The sequence below is a fragment of the Schistocerca nitens genome, chromosome 7 (genome assembly GCF_023898315.1).
Source record: "Schistocerca nitens isolate TAMUIC-IGC-003100 chromosome 7, iqSchNite1.1, whole genome shotgun sequence".
Lineage (NCBI taxonomy): Eukaryota > Metazoa > Arthropoda > Insecta > Orthoptera > Acrididae > Schistocerca > Schistocerca nitens.
The window spans coordinates 180,021,507-180,037,043 of NC_064620.1; positions in this window are offsets into that span (position 1 = coordinate 180,021,507).

Here is a 15,537-nt window from a genome sequence, read left to right on the forward strand (position 1 = left end):
CCCAGTATTCAGATATTGTTCCCCAACAATGACGTCATGTTTCAGAACGATAATGCACGCATTCTCACAGCCACAGAATGGAACTGAACTGTAGCGTCTTTCCTGGCCAGCACAGTCCCCGCACTTTAACGTTATCGTACCCTCGTGGGCAGTGTTGGAGGACAGATTCCGGAGCAGATTTCCGCCTCTCTCGTTACTACAGGAGTTAAGAAGTGGTTCTGATCAATGAGTGATATAACATTCCACTGGAGACTATACAATCATTATAGGCCAGTATTGCAAGAAGAATCGCAGCTGTATTACGGGCAAATGGTGGTCCAACCCATTATTAATTAACCATTCCCCAGTAAGTACAGATGTTTGCCTATCCCTTGTACTTTTAATTATTGACGCCGTCCATTCTTCAATGGATGAGTAAAGTTCAAGTAAAAGCCTGCACAAGTATTGAGCTAAAAGTTCATTATCAAAGTGCCGTAATAGGCTATAAAGGATTTACCACAGCTGCAGGACTTCCTGTCATCATTCACTGCAGTACTACTTGTCTACATATCCGATAAACTCTTGATAACCTCACTGCCTGCGCCGCTTGACGCCACTGAATAAAAAATCCTGACTCGACAAGACACAAATAAAGAAGTTGCTCCCGCGCATGTCAACAGCACCGAACCGATCAAGGAAAGATTACTTGTTCCCAAAACTTGAAAATTCCCTTCAGGCATGTAGTGTATTTTAAGACCATCTTTCGTGCAAGACAAAGTACTTTAAAATTATTTGCGTAAAATGTATTAATATCTCCTTTGAAACCTGAACGTGAGCAGATGAACTGGTAGTTCACAAAGAATTTTTTATCAGCATCTCTTGATGGTTCTGAAATATGACTTTCTTTCATGTATTTCATTTAGGTTTCTTGAATGTGATCTCCACATTAATTCTGTTTTGACAATGATGTGCTTGACAACCTTCTTGAAGCTTATGACTGACTAGTTTCTCATTGCAGAAGTTATGTCGCTGTCTGTGCTGCGTTGTTGTGAGCGTTATACTGAATCAATGTCATCACAGCTGTGGGGCGATCGACCCTGAATTCGACATGTTGACGTATGTTGACCAATAGATTATATCAGCCAAAACATGACTCTTTGCACAGAACTGGACGTCAGTGTTACAGTGTACCTGTTGCATTGCACTTGTTCAAATGGTTCAAATGGCTCTAAGCACTATGGGACTTAACATCTGAGGTCATCAGTGTCCTAGACTTAGATCTACTTAAACCTTACTAATCTAAGAAAATCACACACATCCATGCCCGAGGCAGGATTCGAACCTTAGACCGTAGCAGCAGCGCGGTTCCGAACTGTGCACTTGTTCAAAACTGCTTGAAGCACACGAAGATCTTCTGTGATTGAAACTTGTTCGAAATAAAATATTTGGTTTTGTATGAAGTCCAATAAATACGTTAAGTCTTAGTGAGGTTATCTAAAGAAATACGTTACGTAATTTATTCCCTGATTCTCCTACAAATACTTGTGTAAATGTAGACTGCCCGTGACTGTAAATGAAACTGTGTAACAAAAAATTTAACTTTGAAAATATAAATCTACAGTAACGTAAAGACCATATAATATTACCCTCCAGTTATTTTTAGTCGTCAGTTCTTTTAAAACGATCTAAAACTTCTACAGTTCCACCTTATTTTCATTAATTCCATTACCTACAGCGAATAACCTTTTTACAAAATTGTTGAGGCTTTCGTGGCCACTTGTTGACAAACTGCCTATTGGCTTCTGTCTCGGGTTCTTCGGCCGACGTTCATCTAATGATTTTTCTGACGTTTCGCCAGCACGAGTGGCTGGCATTGTCAAAGCTTCACCCTCCATTGCCGGTGGTGAACTGGAGCCGAGCTCGCGGGCGCAGACTATATGTACCTGGCGCGCCAACGTCCGAGGGCTTCTCCGCGGTCATTTCCGGTGCGGTTCTCCTCTTGCTACCTGCGACGGTCGTTCGCTGCAGTACGGGAAGCCAGGATCCGTTGACCTTAAGGCTTTCCTCTTTCTTGTTCAAACTGTTCGCGTGTTTTTGTATTTCTACAGCTTCTCTGAACAAGCGCGTGTGATAGTGGTTCTCTACAGCCAGAACTTCCGTGTCGGCGAATTTTATTACGTGGTCGGTCTCATTCAGTGCGTGTTCTGCCACGGCCGATTTCTCCACCTGCCCCAACCTGCAATGTCGCTTATGCTCCTTGATCCTGGTGTTAATGGATCGTCCAGTCATCCCGACATAAACTTTTCCGCATGTGCATGGTATGCGGTATATTCCCGACATTGCAAGTGGGTCTCTTTTCTCCTTCGCCGATCTAAGACACTCTTTGATCTTCCTTGTCGGTTTGAAGATCGTCTTTACGCCATGTTTGCGCAATATACGGCCGATTCTGTCCGTCACTCTGGGAATGTATGGCAGAAAGGCCGTACCCGACATTTCTTTTTCTGGTTCCTTACTTCGCCGAGTGTTTGGCTCAGTTACACTTCTAATATAATTTGTGGAGTACCCATTGCTCCTCAGGACTGTTTCCAGGTGTTGCATTTCTCGTTTGAGGTGTTGCGGCTCACATATTCGTCCTGCTCTCGTTACGAGCGTACTAATCATGCCCCTTTTCTGGCTTGGGTGGTGGTTTGACAGTTTGTGCAGGTATCGGTCCGTGTGAGTCGGTTTTCGATACACGCTGTGTCCCAGGTTTTCGCCGTCCCTTGTGACCAGCACATCTAGAAATGGCAGTTTCTTGTCCTTTTCTACTTCCATGGTAAATGTTATGTTGGCATGGAGGCTGTTCAAGTGTCTTAGGAAGTCACCGAGCTGTTCTTCACCATGGCTCCACACCACGAAAGTATCATCGACGTACCTGTACCACACCTTAGGTTTGCAAGTCGCCGAGTCCAGTGCCTGTGCTTCGAATTGTTCCATGAAGAAGTTGGCCACCACTGGACTGAGAGGACTACCCATGGCGACGCCTTCCAGCTGTTCGTAGAAGTCGCCATTCCACGTGAAATAGCTCGTGGTGAGACATGCATGGAAGAGCTTTCTGATGTCTGGCGGGAAAATGGAACCGATGTGCTCCAGAGCGTCACTGAGTGGCACTTTCGTAAATAACGAAACAACATCAAAGCTGACCAGGATGTCGTTTGGTGCAAGTTTCAGTTTCTTCAGCTTCTCAATGAAATGTCCTGAGTCCTTAATGTATGTGTCGGTCTTCCCCACGTGTGGTTGGAGCAGAGAGGCCAAGTGTTTTGCCAGCTTATATGTCGGTGATCCAGGAGCGCTAACGATCGGTCTCAGTGGAACGTTGTTCTTATGGATCTTGGGTAATCCATACAGCCGAGGTGGTAGGGCTTCTGTGTTGCGCAGGTTTCTCTGTATGTCCGCCGGCAGAGAAGACGCCTTGATCAATCGATTCGTATTCCGTGTGATACGTTGCGTCGGATCTGCGCTTAGTTTTCGGTACGTCGTCGGATCTAATAGGTCTCGGATCTTTTGCTCATAATCTTCGGTCTTCATTACGACGGTCGCATTCCCCTTATCGGCAGGCAGTACCAATATACTCTTGTCGGCGTTGAGATTCTTAATGGCTTGTACCTCTTCTTTCTTCAGGTTGCAAGCTGGCGGTTTTGCTCGGCGCAGTATCCTGGCTGTTTCCGTGCGTATTTCCTCTGCCCTTTCACAAGGAAGGGCACGAATGGCTGCTTCGGTGTTGGCAATGATGTCCTCCATAGGTATGGTTCTCGGGATGATAGCGAAATTCCCTCCTTTTTGAAGAACAGACACTTCCTCTTCGGTCAATTGTCGTTCAGTGAGGTTGACCACTGTGTGTGACATGTCGGGAGTCGCCTTGTCGGTCTGCTTCCGGCATCTTTCAAACTTTTTCTTCTGTCGCTCGGTGCAGCGCTCGAGTTCGTTCTGCATGCTCCTGTGAGTGATGCTGTCGATCTTGTCCCAGTCGTCTCGATGCATTCTGCTACTTAGTTGATAGAAAATGTCCAGAAGTTCCTGATCCGTTCTTGCCAAGTCTCTCCGTGTTGTATGTATTCGCTCACGAAGAAAAGCTCGTTCCATTCTGTCGTAGATACGATGTGCTTGGGCGGTGGTGAATAGGCGCTTGCATCTCAAGAACTTCGGTGTAGCACATTCATCCCGGCACCGTGACAGAAAGGCGAGAGAGGACATCAGTCGCGCTTTCTTCTTCCGTCGTTGGTCAAGGCGTCGGTACAATCTGCAAATCTCCTCCCCGTAGAGGCGTAATACAAAATTGTTGAGGCTTTCGTGGCCACTTGTTGACAAACTGCCTATTGGCTTCTGTCTCGGGTTCTTCGGCCGACGTTCATCTAATGATTTTTCTGACGTTTCGCCAGCACGAGTGGCTGGCATTGTCAAAGCTTCACCCTCCATTGCCGGTGGTGAACTGGAGCCGAGCTCGCGGGCGCAGACTATATGTACCTGGCGCGCCAACGTCCGAGGGCTTCTCCGCGGTCATTTCCGGTGCGGTTCTCCTCTTGCTACCTGCGACGGTCGTTCGCTGCAGTACTGCAGTTCGCAGGATACTGCGCCGAGCAAAACCGCCAGCTTGCAACCTGAAGAAAGAAGAGGTACAAGCCATTAAGAATCTCAACGCCGACAAGAGTATATTGGTACTGCCTGCCGATAAGGGGAATGCGACCGTCGTAATGAAGACCGAAGATTATGAGCAAAAGATCCGAGACCTATTAGATCCGACGACGTACCGAAAACTAAGCGCAGATCCGACGCAACGTATCACACGGAATACGAATCGATTGATCAAGGCGTCTTCTCTGCCGGCGGACATACAGAGAAACCTGCGCAACACAGAAGCCCTACCACCTCGGCTGTATGGATTACCCAAGATCCATAAGAACAACGTTCCACTGAGACCGATCGTTAGCGCTCCTGGATCACCGACATATAAGCTGGCAAAACACTTGGCCTCTCTGCTCCAACCACACGTGGGGAAGACCGACACATACATTAAGGACTCAGGACATTTCATTGAGAAGCTGAAGAAACTGAAACTTGCACCAAACGACATCCTGGTCAGCTTTGATGTTGTTTCGTTATTTACGAAAGTGCCACTCAGTGACGCTCTGGAGCACATCGGTTCCATTTTCCCGCCAGACATCAGAAAGCTCTTCCATGCATGTCTCACCACGAGCTATTTCACGTGGAATGGCGACTTCTACGAACAGCTGGAAGGCGTCGCCATGGGTAGTCCTCTCAGTCCAGTGGTGGCCAACTTCTTCATGGAACAATTCGAAGCACAGGCACTGGACTCGGCGACTTGCAAACCTAAGGTGTGGTACAGGTACGTCGATGATACTTTCGTGGTGTGGAGCCATGGTGAAGAACAGCTCGGTGACTTCCTAAGACACTTGAACAGCCTCCATGCCAACATAACATTTACCATGGAAGTAGAAAAGGACAAGAAACTGCCATTTCTAGATGTGCTGGTCACAAGGGACGGCGAAAACCTGGGACACAGCGTGTATCGAAAACCGACTCACACGGACCGATACCTGCACAAACTGTCAAACCACCACCCAAGCCAGAAAAGGGGCATGATTAGTACGCTCGTAACGAGAGCAGGACGAATATGTGAGCCGCAACACCTCAAACGAGAAATGCAACACCTGGAAACAGTCCTGAGGAGCAATGGGTACTCCACAAATTATATTAGAAGTGTAACTGAGCCAAACACTCGGCGAAGTAAGGAACCAGAAAAAGAAATGTCGGGTACGGCCTTTCTGCCATACATTCCCAGAGTGACGGACAGAATCGGCCGTATATTGCGCAAACATGGCGTAAAGACGATCTTCAAACCGACAAGGAAGATCAAAGAGTGTCTTAGATCGGCGAAGGAGAAAAGAGACCCACTTGCAATGTCGGGAATATACCGCATACCATGCACATGCGGAAAAGTTTATGTCGGGATGACTGGACGATCCATTAACACCAGGATCAAGGAGCATAAGCGACATTGCAGGTTGGGGCAGGTGGAGAAATCGGCCGTGGCAGAACACGCACTGAATGAGACCGACCACGTAATAAAATTCGCCGACACGGAAGTTCTGGCTGTAGAGAACCACTATCACACGCGCTTGTTCAGAGAAGCTGTAGAAATACAAAAACACGCGAACAGTTTGAACAAGAAAGAGGAAAGCCTTAAGGTCAACGGATCCTGGCTTCCCGTACTGCAGCGAACGACCGTCGCAGGTAGCAAGAGGAGAACCGCACCGGAAATGACCGCGGAGAAGCCCTCGGACGTTGGCGCGCCAGGTACATATAGTCTGCGCCCGCGAGCTCGGCTCCAGTTCACCACCGGCAATGGAGGGTGAAGCTTTGACAATGCCAGCCACTCGTGCTGGCGAAACGTCAGAAAAATCATTAGATGAACGTCGGCCGAAGAACCCGAGACAGAAGCCAATAGGCAGTTTGTCAATAACCTTTTTGTTTACCTACAGTTCGCAGATGTCCATATTCTTTGAAACCAAGAAATAATTCAAGTGTGACAGATGAAGTCTGCTACGTGGTTTAATTTACGTGAGATGAGAAATTCCACGTACGCAGTACAAATTGTAGGAATTCTTTTGCGCTTCTAGTGCACGCTTAGATTCAAAAAATTGTGAATAATCCCATTTCTTTCTCCAATTTGCAGAACATTTTTCCTCCGGTATGTCAGAATGCATCCTCCAGAGTCTCGGCACTCGTCGAAATGAGAGTTCCGCTTCTCGTTTTAATGCTGACCGTGTATACCGAGGTGCAAACACAATTGCGACTTTGCACACACACACACACACACACACACACACACAGAGAGAGAGAGAGAGAGAGAGAGAGAAGAGAAATACTCATCGAGATAGTAGTGGTGAAGCTGCACAACTAGCTAGCGCATGTGGATAGTTTAATTGTGCCCCCCCCCCCCCTCCTTTTTTTCTTTCTGCTTCCAAAATGGTCAGTGTGTTTGCCTTTTCGAGTAATTTCTTGGGGCGTATGCGCGTTTCGCCCTGGTAAACGAGCTTCCAGTATTTTTTGCAAGGCGTGTACCACTCTCTACAAAAGTATTAATTCAAGCGAAAAGGCTTTTACTGCATGTCAACATTATTTAAATACCAGCGATGTAAATAACTGTATAAATATCGCCTGATTTACAGATAAAGGCTTCACAATTTTTTAATTTCTAGCTCTTTGCTACTGTAACGAGTGGCATTTCCATTCATCTTTCTCGCCACATATTTTCTACTCTAATGGGTGGTTTTTTAGTTAATATCGACCATAATCTTTAAGGGAATGCGATTTAACGAGTCCTGAGTTAATTTTCTCATTACTGACATGCAGCAAGTGTCTTGGTACAGTGACTGTCATCAGATTCAAAGGCTCACACAATGGAAGAGCAGAGAGAGAAATTTTAACGAATTTATTACAACAATGCGTATCAGAACAAACTAGCTGGAATGAATAAAGGAAAGAACAAAATATAAAAGAGGAATAAAGAAAGGGAAAGATTAACAACATAATTAACCATCAACAGAGAAACCAGAGAATCGAAAACTCAAACTCAGGGGAAATTCATAAATTATTAAAGGAGCAAAAACTTATACTCTAAATTACAAACTAAAGAGGCTAATTTCCTTTAACTAAAAGTAGATAACATTCCAAACGATGTTGATTTGCAGTCTACAGTGCAATAAGTGTGACCTGATGTAGAAAGCGAAAGTTTCCAAACTCGTCGTGCTGTGCATCAGAAAATGTAACTAATGAACTGGTTTATTGTTTAAGTCATTAGTGGGAAACAGATGCTATTTATCTAAAAAAAACATCAATTACAATGAATAAAATTAAGTTTATATTTGTCACAATAATTATTGTGACAAATATAAACTTAATTAACGTTGTAACGAAGGTTTCAAACATATTACGGTATTCATTAAAATATAGCTAGAATTACACTACCGGACATTAAAATTGCTACACCAACAAGAAATGCAAATGATAAACGGGTATTCATTGGACAAACATATTATACTAGATCTGACATGTGATTACATTTTCACGCAATTTGGGTGCATAGATCCTGAGAAATCAGTACCCAGAACAACCACCTCAGGCCGTAATAAAGGCCTTGATACGCCTGGGCATTGAGTCAAACAGAGCTTGGATGGAGTGTACAGGTACAGCTGCCCATGCAGCTTCAACACGATACCACAGTTCATCAAGAGTAATAACTGGCGTATTGTGACGAGCCAGTTGGTCGGCCACCATTGACCAGACGTTTTCAATTGGTGAGAGATCTGGAGAATGTGCTGGCCAGGGCAGCAGTCGAACATTTTCTGTATCCAGAAAGGCCCGTACAGGACCTGCTACATGCGGTTGTGCATTATCGTGCTGAAATGTAGGTTTTCGCAGGGATCGAATGAAGGGTAGAGCCACGGGTCGTAACACATCTGAAATGTAACGTCCACTGTTCAAAGTGCCGTCAGTGGGAACAAGATGTGACCGAGACGTGTAACCAATGGCACCCCATACCATCACGCCGGATGATACGCCAGTATGGCGATGACGAATACACGCTTCCAGTGTGTGTTCACCGCGATGTCGTCAAACACGGATGCGACCATCATGATGCTGTAAACATAACCTGGATTCATCCGAAAAGATGACGTTTTGCCATTCGTGCACACAGGTTCGTCGTTGAGTACACCATCGCAGGCGCTCCTGTCTGTGATGCAGCGTCAAGGGTAACAGCAGCCATGGTCTCCGAGCTGATAGTCCATGCTGCTGTAAACGTCGTCGAACTGTTCGTGCAGATGGTTATTGTCTTGCAAACGTTTCCATCTGTTGACTCAGGTATCGAGTTGTGGCCGCACGATCCCTTACAGACAGGCGGATAAGATGCCTGCCATCTGCTAGTGATACGAGGCCTTTGGTATCCAGCAAGGCGTTCCGTATTGCCCTCCTCAACCCACCGATTCGAGCAGCAATGTCGCGATACGATAAACCGCAATCGCGATAGGCTACAATCCGACCTTTATCGAAGTCGGAAACGTGGTGGCACGCATTTCTTCTCCTTATACGAGGATCACAACAACGTTTCGCCAGGTAACGCCGGTCAACTGCTGTTTGTGTATGAGAAATCGGTTGGAAACTTTCCCCATGTTAGCACGTTGTAGGTGTAGCCACCGGCGCCAAACTTGTGTGAATGCTCTGATAAGCTAATGATTTGCGTATCACAGGATCTTCTTCCTGTCAGTTAATTTTCGCGTCTTTAGAACGTCATCTCCGTGGTGTAGAAATTTTAATGGCCAGTAGTGTAGATTGTTTGTACTGAAATATTTTAACATCCTTTGGCTTTTTGCAATTGAACATTACTCCGATGTATCTAAATGATGCATTAAGTTCTATAAATATCACCACATATCAGTTGTGATGAATCTGTTTAATGTAGCACTCCCCTGTCACTATAATCTACGAATACATACACACAGTGTTAGTTCAATGTGGCATGTACGCAAAATAGGGAACTGTGTTTCAACAACGATCTGAATTTACTCACTGATATCCACAACAGTCAATTTATGTAAATGAGACTAGTTTCAAACATATTAGAAAATGACACGGAAAATCAATGTGTTGTCGGAACTATGTTGTGTGTAAATCGAAAAATATCTGAAATATTGCATGTATGTTACTTATAGCCAAAGATATTCCCCTATACAAAAGTCACTAGGTTATCAGCCGTGCTTAGAATTAATCTTTCATTCAGGAACTTCAGCATATATCGTCATTTTTACATTTTCTGTCATTCTTTATTTGCTTTTATACTTGAATTATTATGTGGGCTATTCGGAAAGTAAGGAACGATAGGTTGCGAAATGGAAACCACAATGAAAATCAAAACTGTTTTATTTGCAACAGTTAGATACACCTTCCAGCTACTCCTCTACACAGTCGCCTCTCAGACATCTGTCATACCGTTGTACCAACTTTTCAATTCCTTCGTTATAGAAGACAGCCGCCAGTGCTTTTCGACAATTTTCTACTCTGGACTGCAGCTCGCTGTCTGTGTAAAAATATTGTCTTAATAGCCAGCGGTTCATTTGAGCAGAGGTGGACCTCAGGGGTAGCCAATTACTATCTGTATTGTGGGTAATCAAACCCTTCCCATCGAAAACGCTGCAGGAGCATCTTCATTGTCCCTGCAGAGTGCGGCCGAAAATTGTCGTGTAGAACGAACTGCATGACAGTTATGTTATGTGGATTACATAGCTTCAGGCGAAATCTTTCGCCAGGCCCTCATACTTGGCGGGAGACGCTAATTTCTAGCCATTTTTACGTTCTCACTGTGAGCTCATAACTGAAAAGAGCAACATGATGCGATCGACGGGCATACTAGACACTGTGCCCAACGCATCTGTGCAAAGCTTCGTAAGATCTTCACTGTAGTTTCCATTTCACTACCAATCGTTCCTTACTTTCCGAATAACCGTCGTATGTTCTTGGAGATGCGACCCGTATATGCAGCTGAATAAAAGATATTTTTTTATGTCATTCACATTTCACTTCGTTTTAGTTATGAAACATCATCACAAACGACTAATAAAAATTCCATATATTATATGGGGCATCCCACATTCTCTGCCACCTCACATAATGTGAAAAATGCAGTTGGTCAGGAATGCACATATGTGACTCACAAACCATAAAGGTAAACAAACATCACTTTCAACACAAAGTTAGGTTTATTAAAATAACGCCTCTATGTTTTTTTCTACGGAAATGAAAACAGTAGGCACTTTAGTGACGGCAGTCTTGTTTTCACTGTTCTAAATTCCAGTCTTTTGAAATAAGTATACACTTCAAAGAATGGCAACGGTGTCACAGTTTCTACCATGATGCGCAGATTAAGGCTTTAAGACAGTGCAGTCACCCCCATATACGGCATTACAGCATTAGGGCAGAAACTGTGGCACCTTTTCTATTATTTAACGCCCAAGAATGTATAAGACTTAGAGTCGTGGAACTAAGCCTGCCATCACTAATTACACTTCTAGTTTTCATTTCGGCAGGAAAACCATATACAAGCCATTAAAAAAAGTAACTTTGCGTAGAAAGTGATGTCCGTTTACTTGTAGGAATTGTACATTCCCGCCACTGTTATGGGTGCGTCCCTGCATCAATTGAATATTTCATATTTTGTTTCATTTCGGAAGTATGTTAGGTGGTAAAGTTTGGTAGGACACCCTGTATAACAAACGTGTTACCAATTTTTTCTAATGTACTACGTTACAGTTTTTTGTTATTATCTTAGTGTTAGGTAAGAACCACTTTTTGGAGCGCCATTTTTCGAAGTGAAACTGCTATTTGAATTTTGAGATCTTAGTAGACATGGTGCTCTAAAATTCCCCCTGAATCTTGTAAGACTTGTTGAGGGGACTGAGTAGACACTATTTTAAATCTTAACGTATGTCCGGAAACGTACCATTTACGTGTTACAGCCGTCTGAGAAAGTGTTTGCTAGGTAGACATTCAACTGGGTGGTCGTGGCGGGGGAGGGGTGTACTTATGTCCGATCAGCTGAGGTCATATGACATCTGTCCTACCTCTCTGACCTGGTTGTAGCCTCATAGCATCATCCACGTGTCTCTGAGTACACGTTTGCAGAATACTCCGATATGAGCCTTCTGTATGGTTAAGCTCAAGGTAATGGAAGAGCTGCCTTATCAACATAATTGTCCACAACGTCACGTGCCCTCTTCCCCACAGTTACGAAAAGGCCTGGATAAAAGGGTGCCTTCGTCGTCGGCAGGCGTGAATGTTTTATTCCAAGGAGGTGCCGCACATCCGACCTGGAGGAAGTGGATGAGGCTGTACTGAATCACGTTAAAGAGAACTCGCAACGAGTACACGAGCAACTGTGCGTGCAATGTATGTTGCTCCAGCACCATTTGGTATGTTCTACATGACCAACAACTACATACATTCCACCTCCAAAAGATACAATCACTAATGCCAGACGATTTTGCACCACGTATTGACTTTTGTATGCAGTTTCTGCGGCTGACTCAACAAGACCCTAGTATTTCCACGGCGCATTCTCTTTACAGATGAATGTAAATTTTCTATGGATTGTGTTGTCAATTCTCGAAGCAGCCAACTCTCGGCCACGTTCAGAGAATCCAACACAGATCAATGTGTGAGCAGGTTCAAAAATGGTTCAAATGGCTCTGCGCAGTATGGGACTTAACATCTGAGGTCATCAGTCCCCCAAGGTCGCAGGTCCCATCAACTTGACCTTATCACAACAATTATTGTATGCTGTGTCGTTGAACATCCGTCAAGACATGTGATTTCAGCAAGGAGGCGCACCCACTCACTTTTCTTGTTTGGTAGTATTGTGACCAATGTTTCATACACATATGGACAAACAGAGGGGGTCCATTCACATGGCCTACACGATGGCCGCGTTGACTACACTGAAATTTTAGCTGTGAGGTCGAAAAAAGAGCAGAGATTATGAGACGCCTGTGGACACAGAAGAAGGTCTGGTATCAGGAATTGTGGTCGCTGCACGACATTTTGCACAGTCACATAGTGGGATAGAGCGTGTATATCACAACTTCATTCGTAGGTACAACGTGTGCACTGAACTTGGTGACCACAACGTCAAATCTTACGTGTAGTCAATCAGAATGCTAACCTTCCTTTCAAAAGGACTAAAAGTTATAAGTTTAACTGCAAATAACAGTGTTTATTAAAACTGATTCTGTTTCCTTTCTGTTTCTTGTGTTATTAATGAGTGGTATTATAAAACAGGTTTTATATACTGAGTCATGCCTAATAAATTACTTGTGAAAGTGGTCGCGTTGGCAACCTGTTTTTAAATGTTTGTAGCGCGGAAATGGCACTTTTCCAGACGTGTGTTCCAATTAAAAACATTATCCACTCAGTCCCCTCTACAAGCCCTGGAAGTTTATAAGGGGAATTTTAGAGTACCCTGTATGTGTCGTCGCCTAGGAATCGTACATCGTTAGGTGGATACACCAGGATGTCCCACTTTCGGTATGTGAGAGCATATTTGGCTCAGATGCTTCATTCCAAATAACAGTATTTAAAACATGTGTTAGTTGTGTATGTTTACTGTTTATAGTGCTAACAACTGCCGCTTTGTGTTTTCTGTCGTCTTTGGTTTACGTTGTGGTGTTTATATGCAATTTGTTAGTTTATTACTCATACACGAATATGTGTCACCGTGTGTGGTGAGAGATATGTGAAGAAAGGGGAGAGTTTAAGTAGAGGGAATCGGATTGTTTTAATTTTTTATTTTCTGCACATCTGATAAATTCAGAAAGTCGATAGAAAGAGATACAATTACACATGCTACATCCAACCACTTGCACAATCAAAAATTAGCAGCCCTACGACACATGTTACACAGACTAAATAATTGCACTCATCACAGAAAACTAAGAGAAAGAATTACGAACAACGCAATTGGCAGCCACAAACAACGGTTAAAACAGAAAAACGGTACAAAGACTGAACCAAAAAATCAAAACACAGCTAAAGAAAAATGAAAACAAATAGAGAACACAAACCCCAAAGAACCCCACAAACACTACAGCACGCAGGGAAACATACAACAATAACGCCCGTACATGAGTTACAGAAAGAAATGGTGCATTTTAACGTAGATGCACAAATCAACACACAGGATAGTAAATATTTCAAAGAAACAGCGATTACAAATTGCTTACAGAACAAGAAACGCACTCCAGTTACATTTACAAGCAACAACATACAAACCAGATAAATACCAAAGAGCACGTATATACCAGTTGGAACGCCGAGAACGTGAATCAATGTATCTGGGGGATGACATGCAGGAACTTCAGAACTAGGCTAATGAACATGTAAGAAACTAGAAGTGTGAAACTAATCATTCTACCTTTGCCGAACACCTGATAAGACATAGACACAAATCGACCAGCATGGAACAAGGCATGAAAATTATTAGAGTGAACAGTCACAACAAAAAACTCTTGCCATTACAAGAAAACTTCCACGTACAAAGAGCCCTTGCAATAAAAAAGAAAGTAATTACTGAGCAAATGAATATAAGCAGTAACTCATGTTAGCCACAGAAACAATAAAAAACAGAAAATTGAAACATAAACTGAGTACATAAATAATCACTCTTCCTCTCCTCCCTTCTTCCTCGTTCTCTTTCACTCCTCCCTCTCTCTCTCTCTCTCTCGCACACACACACACACACACACACACACACACACACACACACATCCAAGCAAGCGAAGTGTTGTAATAAATGTGGATGGAAAAACATCGGAAATCGACCAGCTGGAGCATTGGAATCGAATAAACCCGTCTCCAGGGCTACCCGCATGGACTAACAACACAGGAAATCGTAAGGATCATCAAACGATAATTTAATATCATGAAATTTGTGCTACAACAGTTGTTTTTCATCTGAAAAAGAAACAAAATGTAACATAGTAACAATTGTAACTGTTACATAGTACATTTTTTACATGTATAGGAAGGAACATATATTACTGGCCACTGAAGATACTTCACGAATAAAAGAACGCTTATGGCAAAAAACAAACTGCCTTTCATTTAGTTGCATAGACGGAACATACTTCCCTGAAGAGTTTTATGTTGCGATTTTTCATTCTGATAGTTTTCAAATACTTTTCCACGTTAGATTGTTCACCCTCGTGTTTTTACCGGTGGAAGGGGTACAATGGCCACCACATTGTACTCTCATTCGGGACTAAGCCCGTTCAAATCTCTACCTGGCCATCCAGATTATGATTCTCCGTAATTTCAATAAATCGTTAAGTCGAATGCCGGGATGGTTCCCCTGAAAGGAGATGGCCGATTAACTTCTCCATTCTTCTCCACTCCGAGCTTGTGCTCCGTCTGTATTGTCCTCGTTATCGACAGGACATTAACACCTAAACTACCTTCCTTCCTTTTCATGCTTGTACCTCCGGCTCTTTATGTGTAGTTTGTATCTAGTATTGAAATTTCTTCCTGTCATCCCCAGATAAATTGATTTGTTGTCATTTAGTTGCGCTTTGGTTGATGTCCAACGAAGGACTCCATTGTTTTAAAATTAGAACATGAAAACAAAGATGGATAGAGCAATGCAACATACGAGATATCTTTTTCAAAACGAAGACGAAATAGCCGTGCCAATGTTATTAAGAAGTTTTATGCAGTGTTCCATAGTACATGCATGCATGTCGAAGGAACATTGCAACACAGGGGCTACTATTTTGTCTTTATTCGCCAACACCAGGTTCTCGATTCTCAATGAATATGTCCTTCCTGCGTGGGAATATGGGGATACACGTAACGTACGTGAGCAGTTTGTGCGAAAAGGACTATGACGTATGCAAGCTTTGGTCTGGCTGTAAAGTGTGCACGGATAGCCGAAGTGGTTAAGGTGAGCGCTCGCAT